Source organism: Hyaena hyaena, unplaced genomic scaffold (assembly GCF_003009895.1).
Source record: "Hyaena hyaena isolate Hyena2069 unplaced genomic scaffold, ASM300989v1 scaffold_334, whole genome shotgun sequence".
In the NCBI taxonomy this organism is placed as follows: domain Eukaryota; kingdom Metazoa; phylum Chordata; class Mammalia; order Carnivora; family Hyaenidae; genus Hyaena; species Hyaena hyaena.
This window is the reverse complement of record NW_024080967.1, coordinates 365,163-388,335: the sequence shown is the minus strand read 5'-3', so window position 1 is coordinate 388,335 and position 23,173 is coordinate 365,163. Positions and strand designations below refer to the sequence as shown.

The window sequence follows — 23,173 nt, the reverse complement described above, 5'->3', positions numbered from 1 at the left end:
AGAGGGAGACACAGAAGCTGAAGCAGGCTCCAGGCTCTGAGCTGTCAGCACAGAGCCCAGGGCAGGGCTTGAACTCAGGAACCGTGAGATCATGACCTGAGCCAAAGCCGGACATGACCTTAGCTGAAGTCTGATGCCTAACCAACTGAGCCACCCAGGCACCCCTATATGCTTTACTTTAAAAGTAGAAACAACAACAAAAGGAAACACAAATAATACACAACCGTTTTCTTTAAGGATTTTAAACTTCAGAATGCAGAACATAAAATATAAAGAGATGAATAATTATGTGTTCTGCACTGTAATAGAGACCTGAGGCTGAGTGATTTGGATGAATTCACCTGCTGTCTTTGCCAAAGGGTTATTAGCTAAACTTACTAGTCCAATTCTGTATATGAGGGGCAAAGAGATTATTATTACTATTTAAAATAATTATTTGCAGTGGAATTATCTGGCCTCATGGGGTATCAACATACCTTAACAAAACGTTCAGAGGATTTAGACCTTGCTAAAGCTCTTCTCTAAAACTTTTTACATTTAGTATATAGAGATCATCAATCCAAACGATCTATTGTACATTACAAATGTTCCTGATGGACACAATCAATTGATAGACAAATATGTACAAAATACATATTCTGTGCCAGGAATTCTGTTAAGGGCAGGATACATTCTTTAGCAATCTCCAATGTTCCCCAAAGTCTACATTGACCCCTTCTTAATGGAACTGTACTTTTTGAGACTTCATTATAAAAGCTATTAGGGTATAATCTGGTACAGAAAATTTCAGTCTTGCCAGACTGTTTCTGGGTTATTTCCAAAATGGAATTAAAATTTTGGTGTATTGTTGTTGCTTATTTTAAAACCTATTTCATAATTTTTTATCATACTTTTCTCCACCTTATAACGGAACAGTAATTCACAAATGACAGCAAGGTCCAAGGCTGAAGGTCAGAAGTGTAAAGGTTACCATCTTTAGGTGGAAATGCCTTCCTCTTTAACCACATGTACACACACATGAACATACACGGAGATAAGAGCACAAAGAGAAATTAATGATAACCCCTGCAAACCTTCATCTTCTCCATCCTTACAACCCATTACTTATAACATCTGATAATATGTGATTTGTACATCTTTGGTGTATAATAAACGTTCACTGTGGATGGAATTTGATCTAGTAAGCATCCACCTGGAGATGAAACTAAAGAAAAAGAAATTAAACATACAAATCATCCTTGAGATCTGTATACAATTTGCTACTACATACAGTATCATTTTTGCTATACTTTGGAATATGACGAACACTTTCTGCATTATTATAAATGACAAAAAATCCCACAGGTAAATACTAATGTACACAAGGTAGGGTGGCAAACCTACTTCATGGAAAAAAATGAAGTGACACTAAGTAACCTCAAGAAGTTCATTTTAGATCAGGAGGGTAATTTTACTCTATTGCGTGCATTTTTTAAAATGTTTATTTATTTTTGAGAGAGAGAGAGCACGAGCAAGGGAGGGGCAGAGAGAGAGAGAGAGACACTGAATCTGAAACAGGCTCCAGGCTCTGAGCTGTCAGCACAGAGCCTGACAGGGGGTCACACTTACAAACCGTGAGATCATGACTGCCGCCAAAGTCAGGTGCTTAACCAAATGAGCTCCCCATGCACCCTTCTACTGTGTGCATTAAAAGAATTCCATTGCACTACAGAAAAAAATACAGTTTTTGGTAGAAAAATAGTAAGCAAAAAGAAAAATCCATAACTTCATCTTTCGGAGACAAACACAGACAAACAAACACTAACACAAATGAGTATTCACTTTTCTCCCCCAAAGAGTGAGCACATCCTACTTTACTATTTTATCCATTCATACAGCCTTATTTTTGTACCTTTATTTTTAACAGCTGCATAATTTTCCACCCTATAAACATGACATAATTTCTTCCTAGCTTTTAAAGTCTATAAAGCTTTCTGTCAGCATTCTAAAATGTAAAGTTGAAACAGGCATTTTAAAAAATCCAGTCAATAAATCAGTTCAGCAATGGGCCTTGAATGTATTATTTTTAATTAAGAAAACAAAATTCTATAATGTGACATTAAATTTCATAATGCCCTCAGATTTGCAAGTTTTATAAAATAGAGTTTAAATCCAAGTTCATTTGAAAGAGAGGTAAATGCTTTTAAGTAATGCATTTAAGAGAGGAAAGGTCATTTCAAGTTTAAGACTGCCATCTAGTGCCTCCTTTCTTCCTGTTGGATGCAGGAGACTTTCCGTTTAAGGATACTCTACAGTTAACTTTCTGGATTGGTTAACTAGGGTTTTCAATAGAGGTAACCGTTTTCAGCCTATATGCCATTCTATGGTACCAGCTGTGCCGATTAAGGAAATTGATTGTACTGTTCAGCCGTCTTAGAGAAAAAGTAAGGCACAGACTCGAAATTAAAAAGCAGTCATTTATCATCCTTTGCTGACCTATGCAATTAAACATGACCCCTCCAAACAAGAGAAATTAACCCTTTGTGCTGATGTAATCCCCGGAACAGATGGATCGATAATGGAAACATATCACTCCACCAAGGTTCAGGTTTAAGACGAGCAGTGTGGCATTGGAAATTCTGCTCCGGCTGATACAGATAAAGACTGTATCATCAGTCAACTGAACAGCACGGATTCTGAAATCAGAGTCCCGCAGAGACACCTGCTACAGACTAGATACTCACTGGGTGACCCAAGGCATTCCTTTGTGAATCAATGTAAAATCAATGTCCCTGCAAGATGTTAGGTGGCACTGAGCTAATGGACAAGTAAATTAACAAGGGAGGCACAGCAAAGGAGGCCTCAGCCTTATGAGCTCATTAGCCAATTGGAATAGTTCCAAGACACCTGGATGGTTATGTCCACCTACCTGAATTACCATGGAAGTTTCAGTTGGATACAGTTCCTTTCCATGAGTCATAAATTATTTAACTTTTACCCTGCACTGTTAAACAATTGTCATGTTCCATGCTTAAGTGGCTGCCTTCCAAATGAGGTATGAAATGACTTTGTGATAAAATTCACCAGAGTCCTAACATACGAAAGAAGCTGTACTAGTTTAGATAAAATTCCATTGGGCAGCTCAACTGATCAAGATACTTAATTGATTTCAACAAGTCACAGACATAGGATTAGGCAGTTCGGAATGGCACTCATTTAGCTCTCCTAGAAAACACTTAGTTTATGCATAAGACAGGCGAAATTTTAAAAAACTTAAAAAGTTTCATATTTATTTCAGTGGATTTCCAAATCCAAATGTGCATCTTTACAAATGAAAAAATTCCATATTCAGTAAGGTCTTCAGAATCATTATATAAAGTTTAACATATATAGTCAAAATAAAGATAAAATATTTATTTTAAAATAACATGTATATTTGAGAGATGATTTTCACAAACATTTACATACTAATATCAACAATACCTTAGTTTAATTTAATATGCAATAGCTTGTGTGAATTTAACCTGGACCCCAAAGGTTGTTTTAGCACATAAAAAACCTTTAATTTCCTAACCTTTATCATGCAAATCCCCTCAAACAGGCTGTGGAATTTCACCTTCCTGGGGCCACTGAGGAAATGCAGAGGAAAATGTAGCCTAATTGACTGTGAAAGGAGGTAAACATAACGAATAGCTAAATTTTCACATCTGTTAATATTATAAAAGAAAAAATACAAATATTTTGGGCTTTTGCATATTACAGATTTGGTAGAAGTTTCAGTCCCCCCCAAAAAAAAAAAAAGACCAGCAAAAGGAATGTTATGAAGTGGTAGTATAAGAATAAAATTACAGGTTACTTGTTCCTCCAAGAGAATTCAGAAAGAAGCTAATAGAAAAGAAGCAAATGTCCCTGTAACAGTTGATTCCAAACAAATCGCTGGAACCAGCGTAGGGGAGGTGAGCCGTCCAGCACCAACTCAGCCTATACCTGAAGCCGGCGGGGAGAAGCCAGTCAACTTCCAGGTCGGCAGCAGGGGCGGGGGTAGGCAAAGCAGCAGGGATTCTGATGGCTTTCCAGACCCAGCTTCCAGGCTGCAAGCTTGTGTTTATGGTACAAGAACATGAGCACCTAACAGTCCCTTGGATGACCCGGGCCTTTGGGTTCTGATGGTGACACACAGCGTCATGAAAGTCATGAGCAGCAGACGGCTCTTTTGCTATTTGAGGCCAACCACCTTCTCTCCCTATTTCAGGTATGCCTGTCGGGAGTGCACCCCCAGCCCAGCTCTGTTACATAAGAAAGGGTGTAGATCACGGGGTCATACATTTGGATGCTTCCTCCCCTTTCCTTCCTTCCATCCCCCCCTTTCTTGTGATATATAAGAATTATGTCTAATATTATGTTTTTTCAATAAGTATTAGTTGAATGAATGAACGAATGAATGAATGGGAGATAAATTTTAAGTGTAAACAATTTGGGTAGATTTTTCATTACAATTAACTTTCAAAATATATAAGCATTTGCAAATTTAAAAAAACAATTATCTGTAAACTAGATGGCCTTCATATATACTTTGGAACATTCAGAGAAACATTGTTTATGATAGGGCTTTTTTTTTTCCTTTGAGAAATATTAAACTGTATCACTAACACTTATTTTTCTTTTTTTCTTAAGTTTATTTATTTTGAGGGAGAGAGAGCAGAGAGAGAGAGAGGAAGAGAGAGAATCCCAAGCAGGCTCCACACTGTCAGCACAGAGCTAGACATGGGGCTCCATCCCATGAACTGAGAGATCATCCAATTCTGAGATCAAGCGTCAGACACTTAACCGCTGAACCACCCACACGCCCGTTTTTCTTATTTCTAAAAGTAACACACTCACAACATAAATTCTGGAAAAGCTGAAAAACGAACAAAGAAAAAAAATCATACCCATTCCTAATCTAACCACCAAGAAATACACTACTGCTAACATTTTGCAAATACAAAATGCATACCTAAAGTCGAGAGGACACCCATGCAGGGCATCAAACCCAAAGCATCCAAGGTCTACAGATCCAGGACAGGGTTGTCCAGGAAGTCACTTGGGTATTAGAGGTTTGTTTCACCCTAAACAAAATTAGTGGCTTCTGATCATTAATCAGACGGTACTCGGTTACACAAAGAAATATAATGGTTGAATAAATAAATATCCTGTGAGGTAGTCGGCTTGAGAGATAAGAGTAATATCCTAGGGCTACGGTACAATATTTAAGCAAAATGAATGAATTACTTTAATGGATACGGTCATCAAGCCAGGACCACTAAAATACATACACATCAACCAAAAGACAAGGAAAAACCCAATGGAGACCCTTCTCCCTTGGGCTGCTTTAAAATCATACCCAAGAGCTCCCACCCATTTTTCTCTTTACAGTCTCTATTTGGTCGACCTGCAATTCTGATTAAACCATGAGTTCTCCTTACTCGTGGGAGCTGAATTGTCAACTTCTACAAATAGGTGACTTAAAAAACATTGCTCCCAAAGACTGGGAAACTATCTGAATCTAAAAAATAAGAAAGGCAATGCAAAAGCAGTTATCTTTACAATTATCACATACAGCAGGAGAGACATGATCATGGAGATTCTCTAAGACAGCCTTCAGAGTGCTATTATTCTTCACATTTGGACTGAGAAGGGGAGCATATTATTCATTCTTTCTCAGCATTGGTACAGATTTTTTCAAACTATGTTCAAGGAACCAGGACCCCCACTGGCTGGGGAGGAGACAGGGACACCGAGAGTGTGGAGCTGTGATTTCCCAGGTAAAATACAGGACACCCAGGTAAATTCGTATTTCAGATAAACCACCACTAATTGCTTTATGGACATACAATATTTGGACCACAGTTCTACTAAAACTTTTTATCTGAAATGCAAATTAACTGGGCATCGATGTGTTTTCTTATTTTGACAAATCTGGAAGTCCTGTAATGAACCCTTTCTCTACCTCCCAACAAGAGCAGTCCCACTTTACATACTGGAGTTCAAGATGATCTTGTGTTTCAGAAAGTGTTCAGCTATTAAAAAAAAAAAAAAAAAAAAAACCCTCTGAAAAGCAGTTTGCTGGAGGAATGCAGGCAACACTCTGAATTCCACTGTCTGTGGACTTCCCATCAATAAAGCGGGGTGCTGTTGTGAAAATTAATTAAAGCTTGTAAAGCCCTTTGAAATTGGCATGTTCAGCCGCATATGCTACAAAATATTTATCACATGCCAGACTGCCTGAAAACATACTGATTAACAATTAGATGGCAGAAATTCTAAAAGATGTTAAGACACAATTTTTATGTCACCATATTGAAGAACCACATACTGAAACACAGCAGAACTTTCCAACCTAAGATGTGAGTTTATCTCTGAAACACAAATATACATGATTTGCTTTTTAAAGTACAATACTTTATATTGTGATGGGTTTTTCTTCCCAGCTGAATCATAGCTTTTAAAATAGGAGTTCAAGAAAACAATCAGGAAGTGAAGAAAATAGCTCATCTCCTATGAAACTATTGTCTGCTATTTCTGCTTGGTAAGGTTTTTTTTTTTTTTAAGCTTAAAAAAAAGTTTTCTGAAAACAGAGATACCAACACAGTAAAACACATCTGGAGGCCACTTGGTGACATTCAGGGTTCATTTATCCCCCCAACCATTAGCTTTCATGGAAAGCTCTTACAGTACTTAAGGTAAATGTCATAAAAGTATAACACTCATTATATAATGTTGTCTAAACACTTGAGGCTGAAATTGAAACCTGGCAGTGAAACTGAAGAGTAAATAAATTTAGACTGTACCAAATAAATTTAGATCACACCAACATAACAATGAAAAGCACAGTGTAAATACTTGGTAGACTGGCCCAGGTAAATGCACTATTTAAGGAGACTTGAGAACTTTTATTCAGAAGCTTCAAGTCAACGGCAGAGAAGAAAGCCAGGATCACAATGAAAGTTGTCAAAATTTGTATCTACTTTCTGACCGAAATTTTATAAAGGTGGCAATAAGCGCGTGAGCAAGAGCAGAGTTAATCGTAGAGCCAAATAGGAAGATTTGCAATTCACAGAGTATCATGCTTGTCTCATTTTCCTGCCTTTGCACACACTTTTCCTTCTGCCCAGGATGAGCCATTCTCCAATCTGAATGCCACGGTCAACTCCTATGCAGTCAACATCCAGCTCAACCTTGTCCCCCTCTCTGAAGCCTTCCTTGATACTCTGCACAGAACAAAGGACTTCTGGCCTTTGCCTCTGTGTTGCTCCTACATCTAGTACATTTCTCTATTCCTGTCTCCACCATGGTATTTCACTATGAAAGCACTTCAGTGCCTTTCTTCTCTACATGATCTGTGAGGTCTTTAAAGACAAGAACCGCTCCTATACAGTGTTTGTGTTTCCAGAGCCTAGCACAAAGCCCGGCTGATCGCAGGGGTCAATAATGGCGTCTTGAAATGAAAATGATGTCCCTAAATTGAAATAAATATGGGGAAGCCTAATATTCAATGATTAATATGCATTTGTAAATGCCATTTCTCTTTATTTTCAGAGCATAGAAAAGAAAAAAAGAAGACAGAGACTACGAAAAAAGAGCTACTACCATCATTTTAAAGTGAATACATGGTCAGGAAAAGAGGCAAAAGATGAAAGGTTCTATATATCCGCTTAAGGAGCTAGGGCAACAGAAACCATTGTGAACTATTCCCAAAACATCTCTGCAAAAGTGTGCCAACTGTAACCTGGAGGGCCAGCCTCCCAACCAAGGGCATATGAGACTTTATTTCTGGCCCACCCTCTACAGTCTGCTGAGAAGGCCCACAAAGGTGTCATTAAGAAATGGAATGCCTTTCTGCAGCTCTTTCACACACTCATTACCAGCTGATAGCGTTTGATCTTTGAGTCATGGCTGAAGTGACCCAGATTCAAACTGGTGATTATTAATGTCACATTTATATAGATAGTCCTTCCTTTTAGAACAGCACTTCATAGTCACTTACGAATCTGCCAGGAGATGTGCCACGGCTCATTGCTATGTTCATCTGCACAATTCATAAACTCCATCTTCTCAGATATAATACAGATGGTATACTACTTCCCGGTGGGCCATTTGTAACTTAGGGTTCAGCCTAATTAGAATGTGAATGAGATCCAAGGCCTTAAGAATTTGCTTAAAAGTTACTGAGTTAATTAATCACAGTGTTATAAAAATGGAACACCCAGGCCAGCAGGTAAGGTGACATATGCCAACATGTGGTGTTTCAGGTTAATACAGAAAGAGTTTCACCACTTACCGCATATTTTCACTAGCTTTTATTTGGGGAGTGGGGGAGATAAGAGTATTACTACAGTTTCAAAAATATTAGGAATGCAACTAAAATGGGATGTTTGGCTGTTTTTATTTTCCAGCCTCTCTAAACTTCCCTGAAGTAATTCCAATTTGATTAATGGACACACACAGGTTAAACAATTGCAAACACACCGTGATTACAAAAGACAGTGAACATACTACTTTTGAGTTCTACAAGGTTTCCACATTGCCCATGCACAACATGGTACTCACATTTCTGATTTTTAGTATGAACATAAGTATGCCATTGTTGTAACTATATCAGATTAACAATTTGCTCTTAATATATACTGTAGTTTTAAGCTCCTCATATTAAACTATAATGTGACCTATTAAACCAGAATTTTGGTAAGGGGAAGTGTATATATTCTCTTAGGTCTTTAAAACATAGCTATTGTTGAATTTTGAACCGGCCACACTGAATCATGAATAAAGAAACCATGTTTTAAATCTGGCTAAGATGAATAATTTTGAGTTGACTGTTAAATAATTCTAGCCTGAGACTTAGGTAGTGATAATTAGTGATTAAAAAAAAATCAGCTCCAATTTATTATCAGTCCTCCTTGAAGTTGCAGCCTCTGAATCTAGTATTTTAGAATTAGGAAATTTTGAGCCTAAAAGGTCCTCAAGACCCTCCCTTTATAAATGAGGAAACCGAGACACAGAGTGGATAAGAAATCCAAAAAATTAAGTGACTCATCCAAGATCACTTGCAAGTTTAATGATAGGAGAGGCTGTAATAGGCTGTAATTGGGACCCCTGGGTGGCTCAGTCAATTGAGTGTCAGACTTCGGTTCAGGTCATGATCATGGGTTCAACCCCCGCATCAGGCTCTGTGCTGACAGCTCGGAGTCTGGAGCCTGCTTTGGATTCTGTGTCTCCCTCTCTGCCCTTTTCCTGCTCACACTCTGCTCTCTCAAAAATAAATAAAAATTTAAAAAAATTTTTTTAAAGGAGAGGCTGTAATTATCTAAAAACATTTAATATAGAATGAATGTAAACATCAATATTTATAAAACATCATCAAACAATTCTGTAGAAGTCACAAGTGCTTGCTTATTTTCCCTCTTGCTTTTTTCTTCCTTCTTTCTTTTCAAAAACTGAACTACAAACATTCATTTATTTAGGAACTGCCAAACCAAAGCTCCTTAAAGAAGCTGCATCTTGAACTAACAGGCAGCTTCTTCAACAGTAAATTGGGAAAATCTCAGTTAAACCTCCACACAAAGATGCAGTAAAGGTAAATGAAATGAATTTGCAAGAGCATTGTGTATGTCAGAGGTATTAGTCTTAGTAGTAGTAAAGACCCCCACCCAAGTTAAAAAATGATAATTTCTGGGCAAATAACTGGGTTCAGCTCCTTAACAGGAGAGCTGACCCACTGCCCATTTAGCCCTGGAACCTGATACATTAAAATAATAATGTTAAGCAACTAGGTTTCCTAGTAAGCTAGCTGAAATCACTTAGAGGATTAGCTTTTCACCTCTGGAATTTAAGTCAGAGGATTTCTTGAGCGAAAGATGACCCATTACCCTTGTTTTAATATACAAGGCAACACCACAAGTCTGTCTGAAGATACTTCCTCTCGTTTTGGTAAAGGTTACAGAGTAGCTTGGAAACACTATGAAGAGGTAAGTCACATAGCTTCCCTGCTGTGAATATTTAATCTTCTATTAATACAGCATCCCTCTGCTATTTGATTACATTTCACTGGTCACTCTGTGGTAGAGGGGAGGGGAGGGGGATTCTATCAGTCTGTCCCCTCATATTCTTATCATGTTCCTCTGGCTTTATTCAGATAAGGAAGGAAACAGCTCAGAAACCTTACTTTAGCTGCAAAAACAAAACAAAACAAAACACCCATGCAAATCCAAACAACACCTAGAAAAATCTTGGTTCTGAAAATTCACACTCAGAAACAAAATATTGAGTTCTCTTTGTCTTTATTTTACATATAACATTAAAGTGGTCCACAAATGTTTATCCTATAAAATGAGAACAGCCATTTGCTAACTTTATTATAAGAATAAGAATATAAGAATAAAACTCATACTTTTAGATTGGGGAGGGGCTGTCCCAGTTTAAAGCACAGCTACTAGCGCCCTATATTTTTGTAGTCATTCATTCTGCAGGAATTTATTAAGCACCTTCTATGTGCCTCTAAGATCGAGGCTAAAGCAGGAGACAGCATAGAGATTTCTTCATGGAACAGACAGCTATAATAAGTAAGTATCTGTCTGATAGTGATAAGTGCTGCGGAGAAAAGTGAAGCAGGCTGAGCGGTCTCAAGAGTACTGGGTGATGGCCAGGGCAGGCAAGGGTGCTGCTATTTTATACAGGGTGATTAGGAAACCTTCCCTGATATCAGATGACTTTTGAGCAGAGACCTGAAAAGATGCAGTGAGCTATGATCCCACCTGGAAAAACCTACACTTGTCCTTTTATGTTAGCTTGTCAAGTCTAGTCAAACAAGGAGATTAGCTGAGGACAGTCAGGAAAGTGAAACTTACACATTAATAAAGCTTTATACAATACTTTGAACCAGCTCTCCATTTATCTTCAATGATCCTTAAACCCTGTTTAGCTACAATTTAATCTTTTTTCCTGACTAAAATGCCTCAGCCTATCTCTTTACATAATGGCTAAGAGAGAGTGTTTTTCCAGTTACATTGTGCAAACAACACAAGTAGATAATTCAGGTAGAAATTTCCACTCTGGGGTCCTGATTATTTGATTTGGTATTAGGCATCCTATAGGAAAAAAAGAGCTGAGGTTAGCTGATTTTGCTACTGGTCATGCCTATACATTGAAAGGTCAAAGGAAACTGGACAGTTACCCAGGTTTTAGAATGGCGTGTTTTTAAGGTCCTTCTTTTAATTTAAAATAAAACAAAAGAACAATCCCACCCACAAGAATGGCAACATATAACGACAACGCATAACAACAACAACAAAAACCAAGTAAGCTAGGTAAAGTATGTATTTCTTTCTGTGTTTATACTATATAGACACAGCTAAGCAGTGATACTGACTGATTTTTGAAAATTTACTCGATATTCTACAGCAACGGTAATAATGGATGATAGGAAATAATCCAATTTTCAAAGACCAAATCAGAAAAAGCAAAGAAACAAAATGGATAATAAACTCTTTTAATCAATTTCCATAAGACTATGTAACCAAGAATTTTTCAATGCTTGAAAATAAAACTTTCAGATGTATCACAGTTATTTGACAAAAACTTAGAGCATGCTTATCATATTTTGTTAAGACACTCTGCTTTACCTAGAACAAGAAATATCTATACATTTTGGATATGAGGTTCTGTATAATACGGATCGGGACAGTTATAATGCACTTCATATATAATGAAATATATAATATGGAATAATGTCTGTAAAAGGATCAAAATAATTGCTGGCCATTAAAAATAGTTATAATTAGTTTGCTTACTATACTAATAAAAAAATGGGAATTGGCATTTCTGTTTGAAAAGGATCTAGGCCTTAATCAGACACACACTTTATTAAGACATTGTATGGGGGTGGGGAGGCGCCTGGGTGGCTCAGTCGGTTGAGCATCTGACTTTGGCTCAGGTCATGATCTCACCATTTGTGAGTTTGAGCCCCGCATTGGGCTCTCTGCTGTCAGCTCAGAACCTGCTTCAGATCATCTCTCCCTTTCCCTCTGCCCCTCTCCTGCACCCTCGCACTCTCTCTCTAAAAATAAATGAATATTAAAAAATTATTCTCTCTCTTCCTCTGCCCCTCTTCCCTGCTCTCTCTCTAAAATAATAATAATTATTATTATTAATAAAAAAGACTCTATTGGTAAAAATCTACTTAAAATTTAACTAAAATAAAATAAAATGAGAGTTAAAGTTGTAATGAAGTTGTAAGTTTGTCAGATGAGTTCTGAAACCTTTATGGTGATAATAGTTGGCTTATATTTCTCAAACTGATATACATTAAAATGACCACAGAAAACTGGACATTCATTCATTCAGTCAATACATTCAGGCACCAAAAGGTAAGGATACATCAGAAAAACTATGTTTTTCATAAGATAAACTGTTTTTTAGCAGTACTTTAATTACATTTTCAAATAATATGCTTTTTTTCCCCCAACCTCCAGATAACTTTTCAGAAGAAATACCTCTGAATTTATTTTTAAAAAATATGTTTTTAAATTTCCCCTTATTGTTTATTTATTAAACTTTTAAAAAAAATTTGAGTATAGGTGGCCTACAATGTTACATTAGTTTCAGGTGTACAACTTATTCAACTTCTATATATGTTATGCCAGGCTTATCCCAAGTGTAGCTACCATCTGTTACCAGACAACACCATTATAATATCAGTGACTATATTTGCTATGCTGTGCCTTTTATTCCTGTGACTTATTCATTCCATACCTAGAAGTCCTTATCTTCTATTCCCCTTCACCCATTTTGTAATCATCACTTTGTTCTATTTATAGATCTGATTTGTTTATTCATCTGGGTGTTTTTAGATTCCACGTGAGTAAAATTATATGGTATTTGTCTTTCTCAGTCTGATTTATTTTACCTAGCATAATACCCTCTAGGTCCATCCCTGTTGTCATAAATGGCACAATCTCATCCTTTTTTGTGGCTCAGTAATATTCCACTATATATATTATATATACTCACACCACATCTTCCTTATCCATTCAGCTACTGATGCGCACTTAGGTTGCTTCCATATCTTGGCTTTTGTAAATAATGCTGCAATAAACATGGGAGTACATATATCTTTTCAAATTTGTGTTTTGTTTTCTTTGGGTAAATAAATACCCAATAGTAGAGTTACTGGATTATATGGTATTTCCTTTTTTTTTTTTTAATTTGTTGAATGTTTATTTATTTTTGAGTGAGAGAGACAGAGTGCGAGGGGGGGAGGGGCAGAAAGAAAGGAGGGAGACACAGAATCTGAAGCAGCTCCAGGCTCTGAGCTGTCAGCACAGAGCCCATGGGGCTCGGAACCACAAACCGCAAGATCGCGATCTGAGCAAGAGTCAGACACTTAACCGACTGAGCCACCCAGGTGCCCCTGGTATTTCTATTTTTAATTTTTTGAGGAACCTCCATGCTGTTTTCCACAGTGGCTGCCAATATACACTCCCACTCCTCTTGCCCCACATCCTCTCCAACACTTGCTATTTCTATGCTTCTGAATTTAAAGCAATAAGATCAGTTGTTAATCTGGATCCCCCAAAATAATCAATACACTATGGATATCCCTAAGTCTGGAAACAGAAGGAAAATAATATGTTGTTTTTCAGATGAACAATTATATCCATTGTTTTTAATTTGGAAAAGTGTCTGAAATGTTGACAAAAAGCATACTGAGCACGTTATTTTGAAACATAATATGACATTTTCAAAGTGATTCCTGACTTTGTGGGCTCACCGTGCTTGTCTGTGGGGGCACCATGTTACACACTGCGTGTGCCATTGGTGAGCAGCCATGGTCCCTCCTCACAGTAATTACCAGTACTTACAAGAGCAGAACATAGATCACCCAGCAACGGGGCTAACATGGTATCTATAAATTTCTGACAGCAATATTAGGAGTAAACATAGAGGTAAAGGTAGGAGGGAGAAAGGAAAGAAGGAAAAGAGAGTAGTACAGCCTACTAGGATTAGAAACATAAGATTTTAGAACTAGAAGGAAATCTTAGAGATCATCTAATTTAGTGGCTCTTAACTACAGCTGTGCATCGAATTACCTATGAAGCCTTTTCAGGCTAAGAGTGCAAGACCATACCCAAAACCTACTGTCATAAAATCTTCATGTATTTGTATTTTGAAAAAGCTGCATAGATGTTTATGATTCAAACTTTTGGTTAATATGTACTGACCCAGCCTAATTCCCTCACTTAAATATGAGGAAACTGAGGCCCAGAGAGGTTGAGAGGTCTCCCCGAAATCACACAGCTATATTGCAGTCTAATTTTTCTGATTTTCAGGAAGAGACTGGAGAAGAGCTGGCTTTTTTTTTTTTTTGCACTATTATACCACATCACCAGTCTATTCTTCTTTTTTAATGTTTTAATTTTATTAATAACAATAAACATTAATGTTTAATGTTATTTACTTTGAGAGAGAGACAGAGTGTGAGCTGGGGAGGGACAGAGAGAAACACAGATCTGAAGCAGGCTCCAGGCTCTGAGCTGTCAGCACAGAGCCCGATGCAGGCCTCAAACCCACGTACCATGAGATCATGCCCTGAGCCGAAGTCGGACGCTTAACTGAGTGAGCCACCCAGGCACCCCAGCACTATTCCTGAAGCTCTGCTCAAGAAGAGACAGGATACACTGACCAGTACTTGCCAAAAGCCACGGAACCAAAGTAAAAAGCCAGTATCAACGGGCAACACGAACACATAAATAGCAAAAGATCCATCATACACCATAGCAACCTGGTTGCTTCCTCCTTAAACAGCCAAGTCAAGCTAGTTTAAAACGTTCTCAAATAAATATCATTATTCCTATCGGTTTCTCATGTCAGCACTGCAATGAATAATAACTTTGGTTTTCACACATAAGGAGGGGGAGAAGAGAGTGATTTTTCTGGTTTATTCCTTAAAAATTCAAATGGTAAAGAAAAACATTTCTAATCCTTCAATATGAAGAAAGACTGATCTGCCTTTAGCACGTTTGGCAGTACTTAAGGACATATTTTTGGCTATTAGCCTGGCAAGCTGTTTAAGCCTATAGAAGGCCCACAAAGGGAACTTACATGATTAAGTTAGCTAAACACAAACATCTTCTCTGTATATTTTATTCCCTCCCTTCACATAAACAAAAACATAAAGGGCTAAAGCATTTTAGAACTAGGTAAGGGGAGCAAGTTATTTATCACTTCAGCTCCCTTCTCAAGGTTCATGTAAATAAGAACTAAGGAACTCAATGAAATTATTCATATGATCTTTGCAATAAACAAAGCTAAGCATCAGAAAGCAGTTCAAAATTCCTATGAAACACATGGATTTTCTTACAAGAAACATCTGTGACTCTCTAATGTACTTCAGCCCTAACTTTATCTCTTTCTAAAAATTCTGTAACATGCATATCCTTTAAGCTCCGAAGACACTTATTAATTACATACTCACAGAAGAATTTAAAATGCTGTCTTTTTTTGACACACATTAGAATAAGTATTTCAACACTGGAGCACTAAGCAGTCTTTGCACACAAAATCTAATCGGTCCCTAAATTGTTTGGAAGTGATGTTTTAAAACAAAACAAAATGCCACACTAGCTCTTTTTCAGATCCTAACTAAGGACCTCAGATTATTCAAGCATGTAAATAACATAGTTGGAAATATCAATTACGGTTAACAAGTCATGAGTGTCTTCAGAAGATTACCATATTATTTGCTTATCAGTGAGATAAAAGAAAAAAAAGCACAAATGCTTTTGGTGAAACTGTAACATGGTTAAATCAGTTTACTATTTTTAGAATGAAAGAGTGGTGTGTATGCACTTGTATTTGTGTGTGTGTGTGTGTGTGTGTGTGTGTGTGTGTGTGTATGTATGTATCCAGAAGACAGCACTTTAACTAGGGCAGAGGAGATGGCCAATTTAGAAAAGGGTTTTAATAGACTTTCTATTTCAACCATAGTTACTGTGGGCTTTGTCACCATAGCAATGGGCCTGGGTGGGGCACCTATCCGGCAGCCTGGGGTGCTCAGCTGATAAAGCAACGTAAACCTCATTTTACCTCGAGCTGGGCAAATTTTCTCGAAAAAGAAAATTTTTAGAATTAAAACTAACTGAAAGGATAAAGGAGAAATCTAAGCATCAGTAGGTGGGCACTTCTTCACAGGACACTGCTATATGAAATCGAACCTCACACCGTCTCCGAGATGGGATCAAAGGCCTTCACTACCGTTCATCAGAGGTAGTACCTTAGATTCAGGCAGTAGCCTCCAGGATCTCAATGATTCCTAGGAGCCTGGGTTAATTTCAGCTGTCTCTACAGGGGCTACATGAAACATGGCATTTACAAATTTGGATTATACAGCACTATTTATTACGCTATGGAAGATTTCCAAAAATGCCAGAAGAGATGCTGGCATTTATGCAAGTCAACTACTGTTCAACCCAAAGAAGCACTATATTCTATAGGAGGTTTTTGCCAGGATTGAAAGAGCCTATGTGAAAACACCTTAATTAGGACCATCTTAGCACCTCAGTTATTGGATACCCTCTAGCTCTAGGTATTACGTTTCAAATGGGCCAAAAACTATCCTGAAATAGACCCCCCCCTACAACCCCTCCCCCCACATTGGGTGCTGTAACCAATCACTTCACTCCAAGTCCTGAGAGTGTATATTTTCTTATTTTCAGATTTAATAAGTCAGGTATATCTGGTAGCTATTAAAAGATTGAAACCACTACCGTTTTAAAAGGTTTCAGTGTTCAGAAATTTCAAGCCCACAGAGGGGGCAGATCTGGAGGGCCTGGTTGCTGCAGAATGGCGGAATTATTTGCTGGTCTCCTCCCCCCCTCCTTTAAAGAATATTCTTATTGACCTCTCTCTACTCTTTTAATGTATTTTTAACCCAGGATCATGGGCTCACAAAAGTAAAATAGAAAAATCTGAAGAAAAGACAGTACATCTAAAAGTCTTCAGTGACCTAAAAAGATAATTTTAAGTTTCCCCACAAGGGGATTTTTTAAAATGTTTATTTAATTTTGAGAGAGAGAGAGAAAGAGAGAGCAAGGGAGGGCAGAGAGAGAGAGAGAGCAGGGGAGGGGAGGGAGAGAGAGAGAGAGAGACAGAATCTGAAGCAGGCTCTGAGTTCTGAGCTGTCAGCACAGAGTCCAATGCGGGGCTCGAACTCACCAACTGTAAGATCATGACCTGAGCCAAAGTCGGACGCTTAACCAACTGAGCCAACCAGATGCCCCTAAAAAGATAATTAGAACGATAGATTGCTAAAGAAGGAAGGGGGGGCGGGATTTGAAAACATTAGCTACTTAATTGTATGTGATCAGATAACCTTTTCCTCTCTCATTCTTTGGGGAAATCCAAACTACTGTACAATGTTTCTTTAAAATTTCCTTTAATGAAAAGTTCAGTTATGCTTGCCTAAAGCAAAGGGCCATCTTAGAAAACCAGGGCCAATATTGTATCATGTTAAGTGGTGGCTACTTTATATCAGGCTTTTTTTAAAGGCAACAAAAATGGGGGGGGAGTGGTTATAAAAAACTTCACAGGAAACCAAATAGCCTTTATTTAAATTAAAAGCAATCACAGCCTGATTCTTGGAACATGCTTCGAAATGCTTTTTGGCATGCAGCTGCTACATGCCGCCAATATTGTGTGTAATTGGAAACATTTCAAACAGAATTGTTACCAAAGTCAAAGACCATAATTGCGAGCTGTGGGATCTGCCTCAGATAAAAGAAGGGCAGCTGAGTGAGCGCTCGCTGCACTGAGAAGTCTCCTTACGGGTCTGCGTCTGACTGCAATATTTCCACTGCATTATTGACAGATCTTTCTTTCCAAAGACTCAATGAGAAAAGAAGGAAACAGAGAAGCATACACAAAGCAAAAGCTGGTGGATGCTATAAATCAGCAACTGGGTCAGAACTCTTAGAGGAGTATATGACTTCAGTACTAGAACAACTGAAATAACACAGCCCTAACTTTTTTTTTCCCCTGAAGTGCAATCCACTAGAAATGAAAGGCACTTCTCCCAAGAGTTCACCCCAAATCTACCAGTGAGAAAAATACAACTGCAGTTTAATTGGTCAGTGGGATCACTTAGGACCAAACTTACGGATGGGGGTGGGGGGCGGTGAAGGGAAGTCAACTAAAGTTAAGTGGGGGCAGGGGACAAGGGATGGGTGGATATGGGGAAAGTCAAGTAAAGGTAAATGACAGCTGCTTGCTAGTTTACGGCTTTAAGTTTTAAAATGTTTACACTGGCATCTGCCTTGCTGACATTTTTATTTGAAATTAAAATTTAAAATCTCTCTTTATAGGGAAATGAAGCTGGAAAAGTCTAATCCGTTCAGGATGGGCCATCATTCTTGCTCCTAGAGAGGTCCTTTCAAAAGTGACCAAAATGCATTTGGAATTTAGTCTAAACAAGCAAACAACGCAGAAACACAGGAGGAATTATTCCATTTTCTTTGAGGTCTGATCCCCCCTCGAAACTGGAAAGAGTCCCAGCGGACCACTGGCTCAGGACTCGCTCTTGGAAAACTCGTGTCATCCTGGCACACAGGGAAGCGTCCGATTATTCTGTCGCATCTCCGCGCCAGAAGCGTCATGACATCAGCATGCTCCAACTTGTAAAGCATGCCTCTTCCCCCCATCGTCCTTCAGGAGAGAGGGGAATGAGGGAAACATGGGCTTCGCTGGGTCCCCCACGCAATTTCAGGCCAGGTCTCCTCCACTGTCCCAAGTGTTCCTTCACCAACACACATGCAGTTACCCTCCTTGACTTCGGTGAGGCACAGCCACAGACTGAGGGTGGTCACTAGTCACGGGGTGGCGGGGGGAGCTGAGATGGTACACTTGTGTGGGGGGGAGATGGCCACGTCCAGAAGCAGGGGTGGGGGGAGAACCGCTGTGGTTCCCCAGTACAACTCTGTCTCCGCACTCTGCTCTGAGATTTCGAGGAACCGCAGCAACCCAGGACTTGGCACCTAGATTACTGGACCTTCTTCTCCCAGGGTGTTTGCTTTCGAACCAGCCTTCCAAAGATGTTAGTGCACAAAACGAAAAGGCTTTGTTCTGTGACCAAAAGAAAAAGCCGTAATGCTCCCTTAAAACACCAACCAACCAACCAACCAACCAGGAAATCCAATTCATTCACTCCCCTGACGTCTCTTTATTATGGAATGATTACATGTGACTATAAGCAAACTGACTATTCTCACTCTAATAAGAGTTAAACACTTGATATTATTTTACAAAAAATGAGGGGAAAAGAGAGAGGGAGCTACCTTTCCAAGGGGAAGGAGTCTATCCTGGTCAAGTGGCATCTTTACCATTTCTGTGTACAGACGAGAATCACTTTGGCTTTTTAAATTACTTCCCTTCTTTCTTTCTTTATTTATTTTTTATTTATTTCTAGGAGAGAGAGAGACAGCGTGAGCAGGGGAGGGTCAGAGAGAGAGGGAGTCACAGACTCTGAAACAGGCTCCAGGCTCTGAGCTGGCAGTCAGCACAGAGCCCGACGCGGGGCTCGAACCCACGAACCGCGAGATCATGACCTAAGCGAAAGTCGGAGGCTTAACCGACTAAGCCACCCAGGTGCCCCAACTTCCCTTCTTTAAAAGGAAAAGAAAATATTCTTTATGAACTACTTTAATGGAAATTGACTGCACTTAACTAGAATACCAGTAATGACAATTTTTTTTCTGAAAATCATTTCCCATAATATTGGAAAACACAAACTAGGTTTAGGCCATTAAAAGAGTTACTTAATTATTGGAAAGTAATTTTTAAAGATTCTTATTCCATTTCATGAGTAATATGAACATCACTCACCCTATTCAACTGTGTTTTGTTTTCAAGGAATTATCAAAGTTTTTAGAGAGATTATCTTACAATGTCAGTTTTTAAAACTTAGATTTCTGCTTAATTTTTTTAATCCATCATTAAAGAAACCTCAAATTTTAACCTCTTCTTTTTTTGTGTCTTTCCAGAATTATCATAGGAGAGAATATTAGTAGCAACCAGACTTTTACCCACATCTGACTCTAAACATAATAGTTAAGCTATTAAACCTATAAGGCTTTTTTTTCCTTCCCAGCTGATATTAGATTTTATTTGCATGACCAGAGCTGACTCATTGCAATCCCCTTTATGATAAAGACAAATGGTAGCTCCATGGAACTTGATTATAAAAACATGATAAACTTTTTAAGTTTCATTGGTATTGCTAGCAGAATTGGTTGACTCTGTCACTTTAGTAAAATGTATCACTTTTCTTTAAAAAAAAATAAACCCATAAATCAAGAGGATCAGTCAGTGACAGATCAGCTGTAAGTACCAAATTAAGGATGGAGAAATTAATTTACTAAACCCATTTGCTCACATCAACATGGCTACCTCTACGTACCATCAAGTTCCTCCATCCTCCTTTCCTCCTCACTTCCCCTCCCTCCTCCCTCCTTCCTTCCTTCCTAGGTTTATTCTCAAGAATGAGTCACTATTGTTAGCCATGACTTATTAAAACAGATTTTCAAGTCCATCAGCAAGCGTGCGGACTCTTCACCGTGGGTAATGTCCATTTGTTTCTAGAACCTTTAGTTTTAATATGTAGAGCACATGCGTTGTTAACCTTTAAATCCTTTGTATAAACATTTCGGAAGGGCTTGTAAAATATCTCCTCCTGTGTTTCCTGGCTGGCCAGTTGATGGCCGTTAGAAACCCCCCCCCGGTACCAGCAGGTGCTGTATTTTGCTTTCTTCAGGCTCCAGTTGGGTTACAATGACAGATTCCTGTCCCAGGCCAAACCAGCCACCTAGGCTAGGACCCCATTGGAGGCAAACTGAACCGGGCCCCACCAGACAGCAAGATAAATGGCTGTTGTTTAAGTTGAAAATCCCTTGGTGGGAGTAAATATTGTTCCAGGGAAAAAGGCTTGACAAATATTGCGTCATCCTTCCAGAGCCGTCTTGATTAAAGCAGAATCTTTGGATTAAGTTGGTGCTCAATTCAAAGTGTATCTATCTTGCTGTCATGGGATCCCCCCCCCCCACCCCCCGAGTCTGGAAACACATATTGTTGAGGATGGTCAAACAAGACTGCCGCCTCCCCAAGGGGCTCGAGTCCACTCTGGATAATAGAAGGCGGCTGAACACTGACACTTCACTGAGGAGAATGGAGACAGCAAAGGCTTAGTGGGAAAAGGCCAGTTGTCACCTAAGTGACAGGCAACAGCTGAGCTCACACATCTGGAGCCGGACCAGGGCAAACATCCAGCAACCCTTGCCGGTCTACACCTTGGGCCTGTCTGAAGGGACAGACAGAAGTTCCCTTTCCTCCAAAAGTACGTGAAAAAATAGCTGAGGGTGAAGCCCATCAATTATATAACACCAGCTGCACACACAGCAGACTAAAATGAAGAGAGAGGTACACAAAACTGTAAGAAGGCATGCTCACATTCGATTCTTTGGGGTATAAATCGCCCTTCCTAACACCTATTCTAAAAGTCACATATACATGCTTCTTATAGCACAGATGCATGCGAACCTCTCCGGAGAGGCCAGATCTTTACATGCGCTTTTCCTTTCACGCAGGTTCCCGGACTGTGCTCTTCACCTCGTTCATGGCCGCAGTTCTGGTCTCCCATACTCCTTACAATCAGCAACCCAACATGTTGGGTTCTGATTCTGAATCCTCCTCAGGCAAAACTGGAAGTCAGTGCGGTGCCATCCCTATCTCGTTCTTCAGCCTCCTGAAGACAATCAGTCTGTGGACAATTATCCCCACGTCCCCCCCCCCCCAAATAATATGGCACTGCTGATAGCCACTGGGGATGCCGTTTGTTTTTTAGAGGGCAATGAAATTGTAACAGCTTTCTGCTGCACCCCGAGTCCCGGCCCTGCTAATTACGAACATGCCCAGTTTCTCCAACTTTGTTTCTGCCTAAAAGGGAGGAAGACGCTCCCGTTCTTTTCCGCTGACTTGCTACCTTCAGAAAACACCTTTGTCGAGGCGGGGGCGGGGGCGGGGAGCCGATGCACCCCTGCCAAAAAGCGGCCGGCCCTTTCCGCAGAGCGTTGGGAGAGAAGCAGCAGCCTCCCTCCGGACGCCAGTAGGTGACAGGAGATCCTAAGCGGCGGACACATGCCGACGCACCCTCGCCTCCCTGCGTCCCTCATCGCCCCAACTCCGGGGCCGCTGAACGGGTTTCCACGCAGGAGAGACTCGGGGGAAGAGTTGGTAGTGATGCAGCAAACGGGAGCCATGCGGGCTGCCTCTCTGAAGCCCCCTCGGTGCTGCAGCCTGGTATCGGCTTTCACCGTCTACACAGCCCAACAAGCCGATGATGCCCTTCTCCCTTGCTTTCTGCTCTGCCGGCCCAGCCTGGGTGTCACAGCCCCCCCACCCCCTGCAGTGACACCCAGGGTGCCTGGCGCTCGCCCCCCACTGCCGCGCCGCAGCCCCGCTGCAGAGCCGGCCGGAGCCCGGCCGCCACTCACCCCGCGCGAGGCAGAGAGAAGTCGGCTGGACGGTCCTCCGCGCCGCGCAGGTCTGCGGTGCTGCGGCCCGCGGCGTCAGGGGTGGGCGAGGGCGGGCAGCCGGCGGACCATGGAGAGAGCGCGGCGAGTCGCCGTGCGGCCGCGGGGCCCCTCGGGGAAGTCAGGCGGCGCGGGCGGCGCAGGCCGGCATGCTCCGGGGCGCGCTGTCGGGCGGCGGCGGCGGCGGCCGCGGGAGGCGGCGCTCGCGGCGGGCTGCAGGCGGAGTGCGCTCCGACTCGGAGCCCCGCGCCGCGGCGCCGCCGCGCACCCCGCCCTCGGCCTCCGGGGCCCGGCGGGAGCGAAAACGCGGAGCGCGGACGCCGCCGCGCGATCCCGGCGGCGCGGCCCGGCTCCGAGGGCGCGAGGCCCGGCGTGTGCGGGCGGGCGGGCGGCGGGCGGCGCGGGACTGGCCGCGCGAGCAGCCGGCGCGCGGAGCTGGGGGCGGGTGATCTGCGAGACGAAGTTCACCGCGGCGCAGCCCAGGCTCTCAAGTGCAGCGCGGTCGTCTCCGCCCCGCCCCCGATTTTATGCTCCCTCCCTCTTTTTTTTTTAACCAACAGTCCTGATGGATTGAAAGACAG

General features: G+C 40.7%; 1 protein-coding gene across 2 annotated transcripts in view; it reads right to left on the bottom strand.

Moving 5' to 3' along the window:
* PRICKLE1 (prickle planar cell polarity protein 1) overlaps positions 1–22,724 on the bottom strand; it is a 112,572-nt gene extending 89,848 nt beyond the window's left edge. For both annotated transcript variants that reach the window (XM_039249347.1, XM_039249350.1), the window contains exon 1: positions 22,554–22,724. The gene's annotated coding sequence lies outside the window, so the exon portion shown is untranslated. The remainder of the gene's footprint in view (positions 1–22,553) is intronic.
* Positions 22,725–23,173: the final 449 nt, after the last annotated feature.